Genomic DNA, 9,158 nt, shown 5'->3' with positions numbered 1-9,158 from the left:
CCCGCAACCAAGGTACATGCCCTTGACCGGAATCGAACCTGGGACCCTTCAGTCCACAGGCCGATGCTCTATCCACTGAGCCAAACCAGTCAGGGCAAAACTCCTCTCCCTGGATGGTGGGCGGCATCAGGCTTAGCTCTGGAATCCATTTTTGCTATCAATGCATCCTTGTGTGAACCAATAACGTTGCCTGCTGAGTACCAATCACAGAGATGCTGTTCTCCCAGCCAGAGAGTTGGGTGGTTATGAGGGGGAGATGGCGGGAGGCAGTGGGAAGACAGCTGGGGAGGTAGCCTGGCCTGGAGTGAGTCCTGTGCTCTGGGGCCACACAGCAAGGCAGCCATTGGCCTCCAAGGCCACCGTTCACACTTCCAGCCCAGATGTCTTCTCCTTCCCAGGCCAGAGGTTGTGGTAGAGTCCGGGGAAGCTCTCTGCCTACGTGCCATGAAAAGTTTCTCACTTAATGCTTTTAAGAAATGAAATAAAAGCTTTTTCCCAGAATTGGCTTACATACACTGTTGAGCCATCTTTGTTTTACTGTTTTCAAGTTTTATGCGGCATTATAGCATTTTAAAGATACTTTTGGGAATATTAATATCTTACGCTTTTATGCTTCAAAGAAAGGCAGGTTGAAGCAGTCTTATCTGGGAAGGGGGAGGCAAGAACCCAGGAGACAGAGAGGAGGCTCTGGGTGCCTGAAGGCCGGCTTTGGCCAATTTTCCAGAATCAAATAACTCTCGCTTCCTCTCTTTCCCCTCCCCTCATGCCACTCCACAGGCCCCGAATCTGTCATTTGAGTTGCTGTTAGGCTGGTGGGATAGTCTGACCCTCATGGCCAAGCTCTCTTATGTAAAACTCTCCAACTCTCCCAGCACTAGTCTTATTATCGCACCTTTTCCTCCTTTACTCTTTCTCTTGGGTTTGCAGAGCATTTATGTGTAGAGAGCACCTGGGAAGGCACATGGGCATTTCTTTAATTATTGTCAGCTGAAGCCAGTGGCATTTGGCAAAGCCACGTCCTAGAAACACGCTTTGCCAAAAGGCAGGAGTGTTGTCAGCATGACCTTCAGACCAGGTGTCAGGGGGTGGGTTTCGTTATCTAAATCCAGCCAAGTACAGTACCAGGAATGAACATGACTTGGGTCCACCAAGAATGCGCATAATCTCCTTTGTCTTGACTTTTAGTAAAACTTCCTGTTTTTTGCTGTATAAAATAAACACACTGTATCAGCTCTGGGTCACTGTCTCTGTCCCTGTCCCGATCAGAGGACAGTGGTCCCACCTGGCCCCAGCTTTTTTCTTCCATCTCTGTGTCTGTCTCTTTCTTTCATTTTCTCAATCCTCAGCCACCCCTACTCAAGAACCGGACTGCTCTCTAGCCACGCTGGACGCAGAGAAGAGAGACATATTTACATTTATGAATGGGAGGAAATGAAGTTCATGAGTTGGTGAATTAGAATTTGGTTTCAAGAATCCTGGTCCCACCTGCGTTGGGTCAGAGTCTAATCATATAACTTTGATAAAGGAGATGAGCTCAGTATGCTCAGCCCTAGGACACCGAACACACACGCCTGTCTCTCCAAACACTCCTCAAATGAGGGGGTGATCCAGCCAGGTTGCCTGTGGCTGCAAGTAACAAAACACACAGCTGGACTCCCTTAAACCATAAAGACAGCTACCGCCTGCACACTCCCGTCCTAGGGTGGGTGCCTGTGTGGGGGGATGCCGTCCAGAGCCTCTGGCTGTTTCTCTCACTCAGCCCTCCTTTGGGTGCTGGCTTCATCTTCAGGCTGGTGCAAGTTGGCAGCCCAAATCCAGCTTCTTGGTCAAGTAGGATAATGTTTGCAGAAGCCGTGCATCTCATTGGCTTAAATTAGGTCACATGCCCTTTTGGGAACCAATCACTGCAAAGGATAGGAGAGTAACTTGAGAGTAATCAGACCTACTCCTAATATTGGTCGAAAACGTGACTTTCTCTGAAGCACAGGGGCTGCAGGAGGTGAACCGAGACCTGAACTAAATTGGAGTCCTGTCAGGGGGCGGGGAAATGGGTGTTGGGGAGACAACTAGTAGAGCTGGGAACGGTGAGAACAACTTGAATACACAGAGGAGGCGGAGAAGACACTTTGAATATGTAAGGATTTCTTAAGAAGTCTGTGGCTCTGTCTGTTGGAGGGAGTGCTGTGGAAATGACCTGCGGAAATGGCCATCTGACCATTGGACAAGCAGGAGGCGTCTGGTTATTCCTGCTTCATCCAAATAAACAACGTGGCTATCCAAGACCATTTGTCTTTTTTCAGTTACCCAATGGCCTTCTTAATTCAATTTCTCAAGTAGATTTTCTTAACAAGAAGACAATGTTCAGAGTGTTCCACATAAGTTCTCTGGTCATCTTCTTGTCAATTAAAGACTAAATGCCATATTTCACATTCTAAGTTAATAAATAGTCATTCTGGTTTCTCGAATAATTTCTTTGGAATTTCAGTTAAATCAATTTGCTGAGGCCTGATCATCCCTGGTGAACGAAGGACACTTGGTCCTCCTGGATTGAATAAAATACCTAGGTAAGTATAAATGTGTCACATGATTATGATCATGATTGTGACTGCTGGTGTTAGGTTCTAGGTGATGGTAACAGGGTGATAAGCTGGGTGGTCCATTCCAAAAACAATTTCCTTTTTTTCAATCTGACTGCACGATCGTGGTTGGCCACGGCGGCAAGAGGTAAGTGAACAGGTAGTAAGACTGTCCAGGAGACGTTGGACATATTCTAAGAGTGAGGTGGGAGCTGGGCAGCCTCTAGTCCATGGAACTCTGTCCTGTGGACCGCCACATGGCAATTAGCTTAAAGCTCGTGAGGACAACCTAGCTGTGGAAGAACTTTAGCTACTATATTTCATCCTTAATTAGAACGTCAATGAGCACTTATTAATCACTGCCTCTGTGAACGCCATAAGGAGATACGAAAGTAATAGCATGAATACATAATCATCATACTATCAGAACTTCTGGGTTTAACAGGAAAACCAAACTTTCTTGTAAGTAGAAAATCTGCTTATATAACAGAGCTGCTGTCACTCAAAGTTCTCAGCGTCTCTCCCTTCCCCTCTGGCCTCGCTCACCCCTGCTTGTGTTATTTGCCCTGGACGCACATCCTCCTGACCTGGCCACTCCCGATGAAGGAGCGTCTCTCCCAGCTAATCTCAGGAAGCCTATGTTTGGCCCCAATTAGGTCACACGTCCCTTTGTCAACCAATCACTATGGCAGGAGGCTAAGGTACAATGACCAGCCCTTTCTGGACCAGCTCCACCCATATGGGTTCTGGTGGAGGAGGTGCTTCCATCATCATCCAAAACCATTTGCAACCCTGAGTGCAGGCGTTTGCAGGGGACGTCGTGGAGGGATGTAGGAGCAGATGGAAATGGTCCCTGAACGCCAGGTGTTCACAAGCTCTGTCTTTGGCTGGGGGGACACTGGTTAGGGTCAGGTTCCACTCCCCATTCACTAGGGGCTCGTTGGGATGCGGCAGTTTGAGAAGAACGAGGAGAACAGAACTGCCCTTAGAATTTTGATTCTGTTCTAAGGGAGATGAAAGCACATTTGTGTAGAATGTTTGAATTATGACTCAAAACCAACCCACGAGGCTGTCTGCATCCTAATAAGGCCCCCTCATGCTGTGTGCATTAGCATGACTGGCTGGCTAATTTGCATGTCCACGGAACTACCACCAGATGGTGGGAGTGACAGAGCCAGCAAACCCAGCCATCACATCTGGGATCACTGTAACTGGGCTGCTAGTTTGCTATTTTGGAAGTCCCCACACTGGACCCAATCCACAGGTTGGCTGGGGTGGCTGCTTGGGGGAGAGAACATTCATTTTGCAAGGTGACTAAGGACCTGCCCCAGACAACCACCTCGAGATTAAGGTACAAGTGGCCTTTTATCCCGACTCTGAAGGAATGTGTGCGTCCTATAAAATAAAAGGCTAATATGGAATGTGTGCATCCTATATAATAAAAGACTAATATGCAAATCGACCAAACAGCAGAATGACCGGTCGCTATGATGCACACTGACCACCAGAGGGCAGACAGTCAACGCAGGAGCTGCCCCCTGGTGGTCAGCGCACTCAGCCAGAAGTGGGGTTCACAGCTGGTGAGCACAGCGGGTGGTGGGAGCCTCCACAGCAGTGCTAAGGATGTCTAACTGCCGGCGTAGGCAGGCTTGGGGGTGGGGAACGGACCTAAACCGTCAGTCGGACATCCCCTGAGAGCTCCCAGACTGTGAGAGGGTGCAGGCCGGGCTGAGGGACTACACACCCCTCTCCCCAAGTGCACGAAGTTCTTGCATGGGGCCTCTAGTTTTAAATAGAGAGTTCATTTAGGTAATGTAGTACTGAATGGCCTTTTTTTGTGTTGAGCAATCTTGTAACAATGGTAAGTAATTTGAAAAGTCTGCCTCCGGGCCGTTTCCACCAGTTGCATGAGGGGGTGATTAAGGAGGGTTCTGGGAGGCTGACCTTCAGCCGGCCCCACGGGCTCGACTCAGTGGGGGCCCCACATCACACCCACTGCTGAGCGAGGGAGTGGAGAGGAGGATCTTTGAAGTCAGTCAGCGGCCCTGCCGAGAACAAAGCCCACTCACTGGGGTGCCTTGCTCTCCTCCGGGGGCGCAGCGGCAGGAAGACAGGGCGGCTCCTCCAGGTTTCCTGGGGGCTGAGGGCGGTGCACCCACTCCCGCACCTGCTTCTGCACCGCCGGCTGAGCACAGGCTATAACCCAGCAGCTCCTGTATGGCTCCGTGGATGTTGCTCAGAAGAGCTGGAGGCTCTTGGAACACCTGCCTTTTGCTCTTTGGAGGAGGGTGGAGGGGCTGTCATTTCAGACCTGAGGCGCTGAGGGTGGCCACAGCCACATTCCCACAGCAGGCCTGCGGGCAGTGGCTGAATGGGATCACTGAGCCATTCCAGTTCCTCCAAGGAGGGAGAGAGACATCCCGCCGGCAGCAGGCACTTCTGCAGGAGGCTCTTGGGAACGAGGGACGATTCTGAAAAGCAGAGGGTCGCCTTGAGGGGCCCGGCTGGGGTGTTGCCTGAGCCCAGGCGAGCATGTCCCTGCATCGGACCCCATTGGCTCCTGTGTCCTCACAGAGGAGGAACTGCAGATGGCAGAGGACATGAGGCCTAGGATTCCTGATCTATGGAGTCGTCTTTTCTGTTTCTGACGGCATTAGGACTTCGGGAAGAGGAAAGCACACTCTAGGGTCGTTGGATCCCTACTGGGGATGTGCCCGCAACCAAGGTACATGCCCTTGACCGGAATCGAACCTGGGACCCTTCAGTCCACAGGCCGACGCTCTATCCACTGAGCCAAACCGGTTAGGGCTGGATCAGCTATTTTCACTTCTCCCTTGTTAGCTTTTAGCCTGCAGAGCATTTTGCCTTAATAATAGCATTAATAGCCCCAACGCCGCAGCCTACCTGCGCCAGGTGCTATCCTTTCAGCAGCCGCTCTCCATCACCTCATTTTAACAACCCTGGCGACCCTCTCTGAGGCCCTCTGGGATCGGAGCCAGCTCCTCTGCGGCACTGTGAGGTCCCGGAACCTGGGGGGTGGGCTGTAATTGGCCAAGGACACATCTTTCCTGGAACTGTCGTCTCCAGCCCAGGGCAGACCCTCTGGTGGCTGGTGGCACTGAACAAGCCAGGAGGCATCTTCTTATGCCCTGAGCTCCTCCCGGGGGAGGGTGGGCGGTTTCTGCTTCGCGTCTGGGGGGATGTATCCATGCTGGGGGCTGGGTGCCTGTGAGCATGCGAGGATGGCGTGTCTCAGACAGGACTCACCGGCTGGTGGGAAAGAGAGGGCAAGGGGCCAGGGCAGAGCTGCCCACCTGCCTGCCCACCGCCACTCTCCACCGAGGACCTGGGCAACACGTGGACATGGTGGATAGAGAAGCACCAAGCGGAATATTGACGAGCAAGGCCTGGGCCGGGCCCTGACTTTGGGCCCATCAGGTTCTCTATAAGTTCATGTTAAAGGAGTAGAGCAACTCGATGGAGAAGGGGAGGAGTTCTTTAAGTGCCTTTTTAAAAGCAGGCGAGTGTAGGTGGTTAGGGGGCTGACTGAGCAGGAAACGGTGACAGGTTCAGCTAAGGCTGCGCTGGCCCCAGGTGACAGTTGGGATTCGTGCTCAGGAATCACAAAAGGGGCTGCCAGGCACGTGGGCCGAAAGCATGCTCTTCCCAGGACGAGGAAGGGCAAGACCCAGGGTGGGCGGGAGGCGCAGAAGCGCTGCTCAAAGGCTGTGCAGAACCTGCCAGTCACATGCAAACGGGCGCAGGTGAACGCGAGAGCGCATTTCACATGGGCTCCGGCCCTGGGGGATGGGGGGGTTGAGGGGTGGCGTGCCTCTGTGTCGTTCTGGGGGCTCCAGCGGGCTCTGCAGCGGCTCTACGCGCTGCAACGGGGCTGCCAGCTGGGTTAAGAGGCTTCCCTACAGCCATGGTCAGCAAACTGCGGCTCGCGAGCCACATGCGGCTCTTTGGCCCCTTAAGTGTGGCTCTTCCTAAGCCATAGGAGTACCCTAATTAAGTTAATAACAATGTACCTACCTATACAGTTTAAGTTTAAAAAATGTGGCTCTCAAAAGAAATTTCAATCGTTGTACTGTTGATATTTGGCTCCGTTGACTAATGAGTTTGCCGACCACTGCCCTAGAGGATTTCATTGCTGGGTCTGGGGCGCCCCACCTGGTTCTGTGCTGGCTCCCCATCAGACAGAGCAGCCCCTGCAGCTGGAGAAGCAGGCCCCGGGCACACCTGACTACAGGCTCCTTTTATTTTAAAAAACATATTTTTATTGATGTCAGAGAGGAAGGGAGAGGGAGAGAGAGAAACATCAATGATGAGAGAGAATCATTGATCGGCTGCCTCCTGCACGCCCCTGACTGGGGATCGGGCCGCAACCTGATCGGGAATCGAACCCTGACCTCTTGGTTTATAGGTCAACGCTCCACCACTGAGCCATGCGGGCTGGGCCGGGCGTTTGATTATTGACAACCCTGGTATGGACAGCTCAGGGGCTCCAATCGAGCACCCACTTAGGAGTCCAAGCACGAGGACTCATCACGTTGGAGCCGGGGAACCCAGCGGGTCCCCTCTCTGAGCCCGGTGGCTCAGGTGGAGGCAGAGAACACTGAGTCACTCCTCCCTCTCCCTGACAACATCTGCAAAGGACAGGGACTGAAACGCCTCCCTGCCCGCCTCCCCTTCCCCCGCCATTAGAGCCCTGGGAAAGACGTGGAACACCTGAGATTTCGTGGACAGGCTGTTATTACAAGTTATTTCCTTTGTCAACTTCGTGTCTGCAAAGCACTTTACAGTAATAACAAAGAGCGATAACCACCTGCACTTAGAGAGGGATTTTGCTTCTCGGGCACTTCCACCCCTTCATCTCACTTTAAATAGTCCTAGGATTCCACCAAACAGCGACAGTGTTTACAGGGAAGGGAACCCGCAGCTCCAGAGCTTTGCGGGGTCCCGGGCGCGCGCTGGCGCTCTGCCTGGGGTCTTGTTTCATCTTCACTGCCCCCCACCTGGCCACCTGGCCACCTGGCCACTTGGCATCAGGAGCCCAATTTGTCGGATGAAGAAAATGAGATTCAGAGAGATTAGGACTTGCTTCATCTCAGGTCCCCTTTCCCCCCCCAAAGAGCAGACATAAATTAATCAATACCAAATAAAAGCCACGTGCCCAAGGCAGCCCTGTGGAGGCCTCGGCCCCCACAGTTCTGGCCTGGAGCTCGGTCACATCTGAAGAACCACTTAGGGAAACGGAGTAAATAATTGAAGAGTAATTGCACCCTGGACTCAAGTCTCTTGAAGGGCAAATCCGATTTATAATTCCCAGCTGTACTTTTAGACCCTCCTTTCCTGGCCCCCTAATTCTGACCCTCGCATTCTCGGGAACTCCAATTCATCACCCTTCCCCCTCCCCCACCCACCCCCGACCTCTCCTCACTTGGCCCAGCTGGCTTTGCGCCCTCTTCTGCCCTCTCTTTTATATTCTTCTTGTCACTTGGACTTTTTAAATTTATACTTGTTGAAAGAGGTCTTTCAGACTTAGATTTTTGTCATGTGTCATTCTGTGCATGCATCAAGAAGAAAATGTAAGTGAAAAAAATCGGTTAGGGTATTTTTCAGGCAACGACAACTACATCATCACCGCTGACGGCGATTCTAAGATGTCGGAGTTGTTAAGCACCTGCGACCAGCACCTTGCTTAAGAAGTAGAATCACTCCCAGCTCGACGGAAAGGCTTTGTGCTCACCTCTGTGACCCACCGTCGTCCTTTCTGCCCGAGGAGCAGCCATTCTCCTGAAATCTGTTTTTGGTGAGATATGTATCCTACACAATGTGTTGCTTGGTCTTGCTTGTGGATTGCTCCACAAATGGGACTACAGTCGACCCTCAAACAACACAGATTTGAACTGCATGGGTCCGTTTATATGTCGACTAGAGGCCCAGGGCACAAAATTCGTGTACAGGGGTGGGAGGTGTCCCTCAGCCTGGCCTGCACTCTCTCGCAATCTGGGACCCCTCGGGGATGTCCGACTGCCAGTTTAGGCCTGATCCTGGCAGTCAGACATCCTTCTTGCAATCCAGAACCACTATTGCATATGTCCCCTTTTTCCTCCCATCAACCCCCTCCAGCGATTTTTTCTTGATGGGATGTGGGGGTGTCAGGCGCAGCTGATGTTACAAAATCCACTGTGAGGCCCTACTAGGCTGTGGGATGTGACAGCTCAAACGGAAGACAGCATTCCACTCTCACATGCACGCTGCTCCTTCTTACTTATTTACGCTGCGACCAAGAAAGTGGGAGCGGGTTCTCTGGGGATACTTGCTCGAGCCCTGGTCCCCTCTGCAGCTTCCTGCCTGGTCAGGGGTTTGGTGTGGACATAAGGTTCGCTCCTTTGGTAAATACCAAGGAGCGTGATTGCTCCCATGGAAAGCGTGCGCTTAGTTTTATAGGAAACTGTCGGCCAAGTGCTGCACGTGAGCGCTCCTGGGGCTCGGCATCCTGGCCGGCGTTCGGTGGTGCCGGGTTCTGGATTTTGGCCATTCGAATAGGCGTGTAGTGGTGTCTCATTATTGCTT

Source organism: Myotis brandtii, unplaced genomic scaffold, assembly GCF_000412655.1.
Source record: "Myotis brandtii unplaced genomic scaffold, ASM41265v1 scaffold627, whole genome shotgun sequence".
Taxonomy (NCBI): domain Eukaryota; kingdom Metazoa; phylum Chordata; class Mammalia; order Chiroptera; family Vespertilionidae; genus Myotis; species Myotis brandtii.
The sequence above is the reverse complement of the archived record's forward strand: the minus strand, read 5'-3'. Positions refer to the sequence as shown.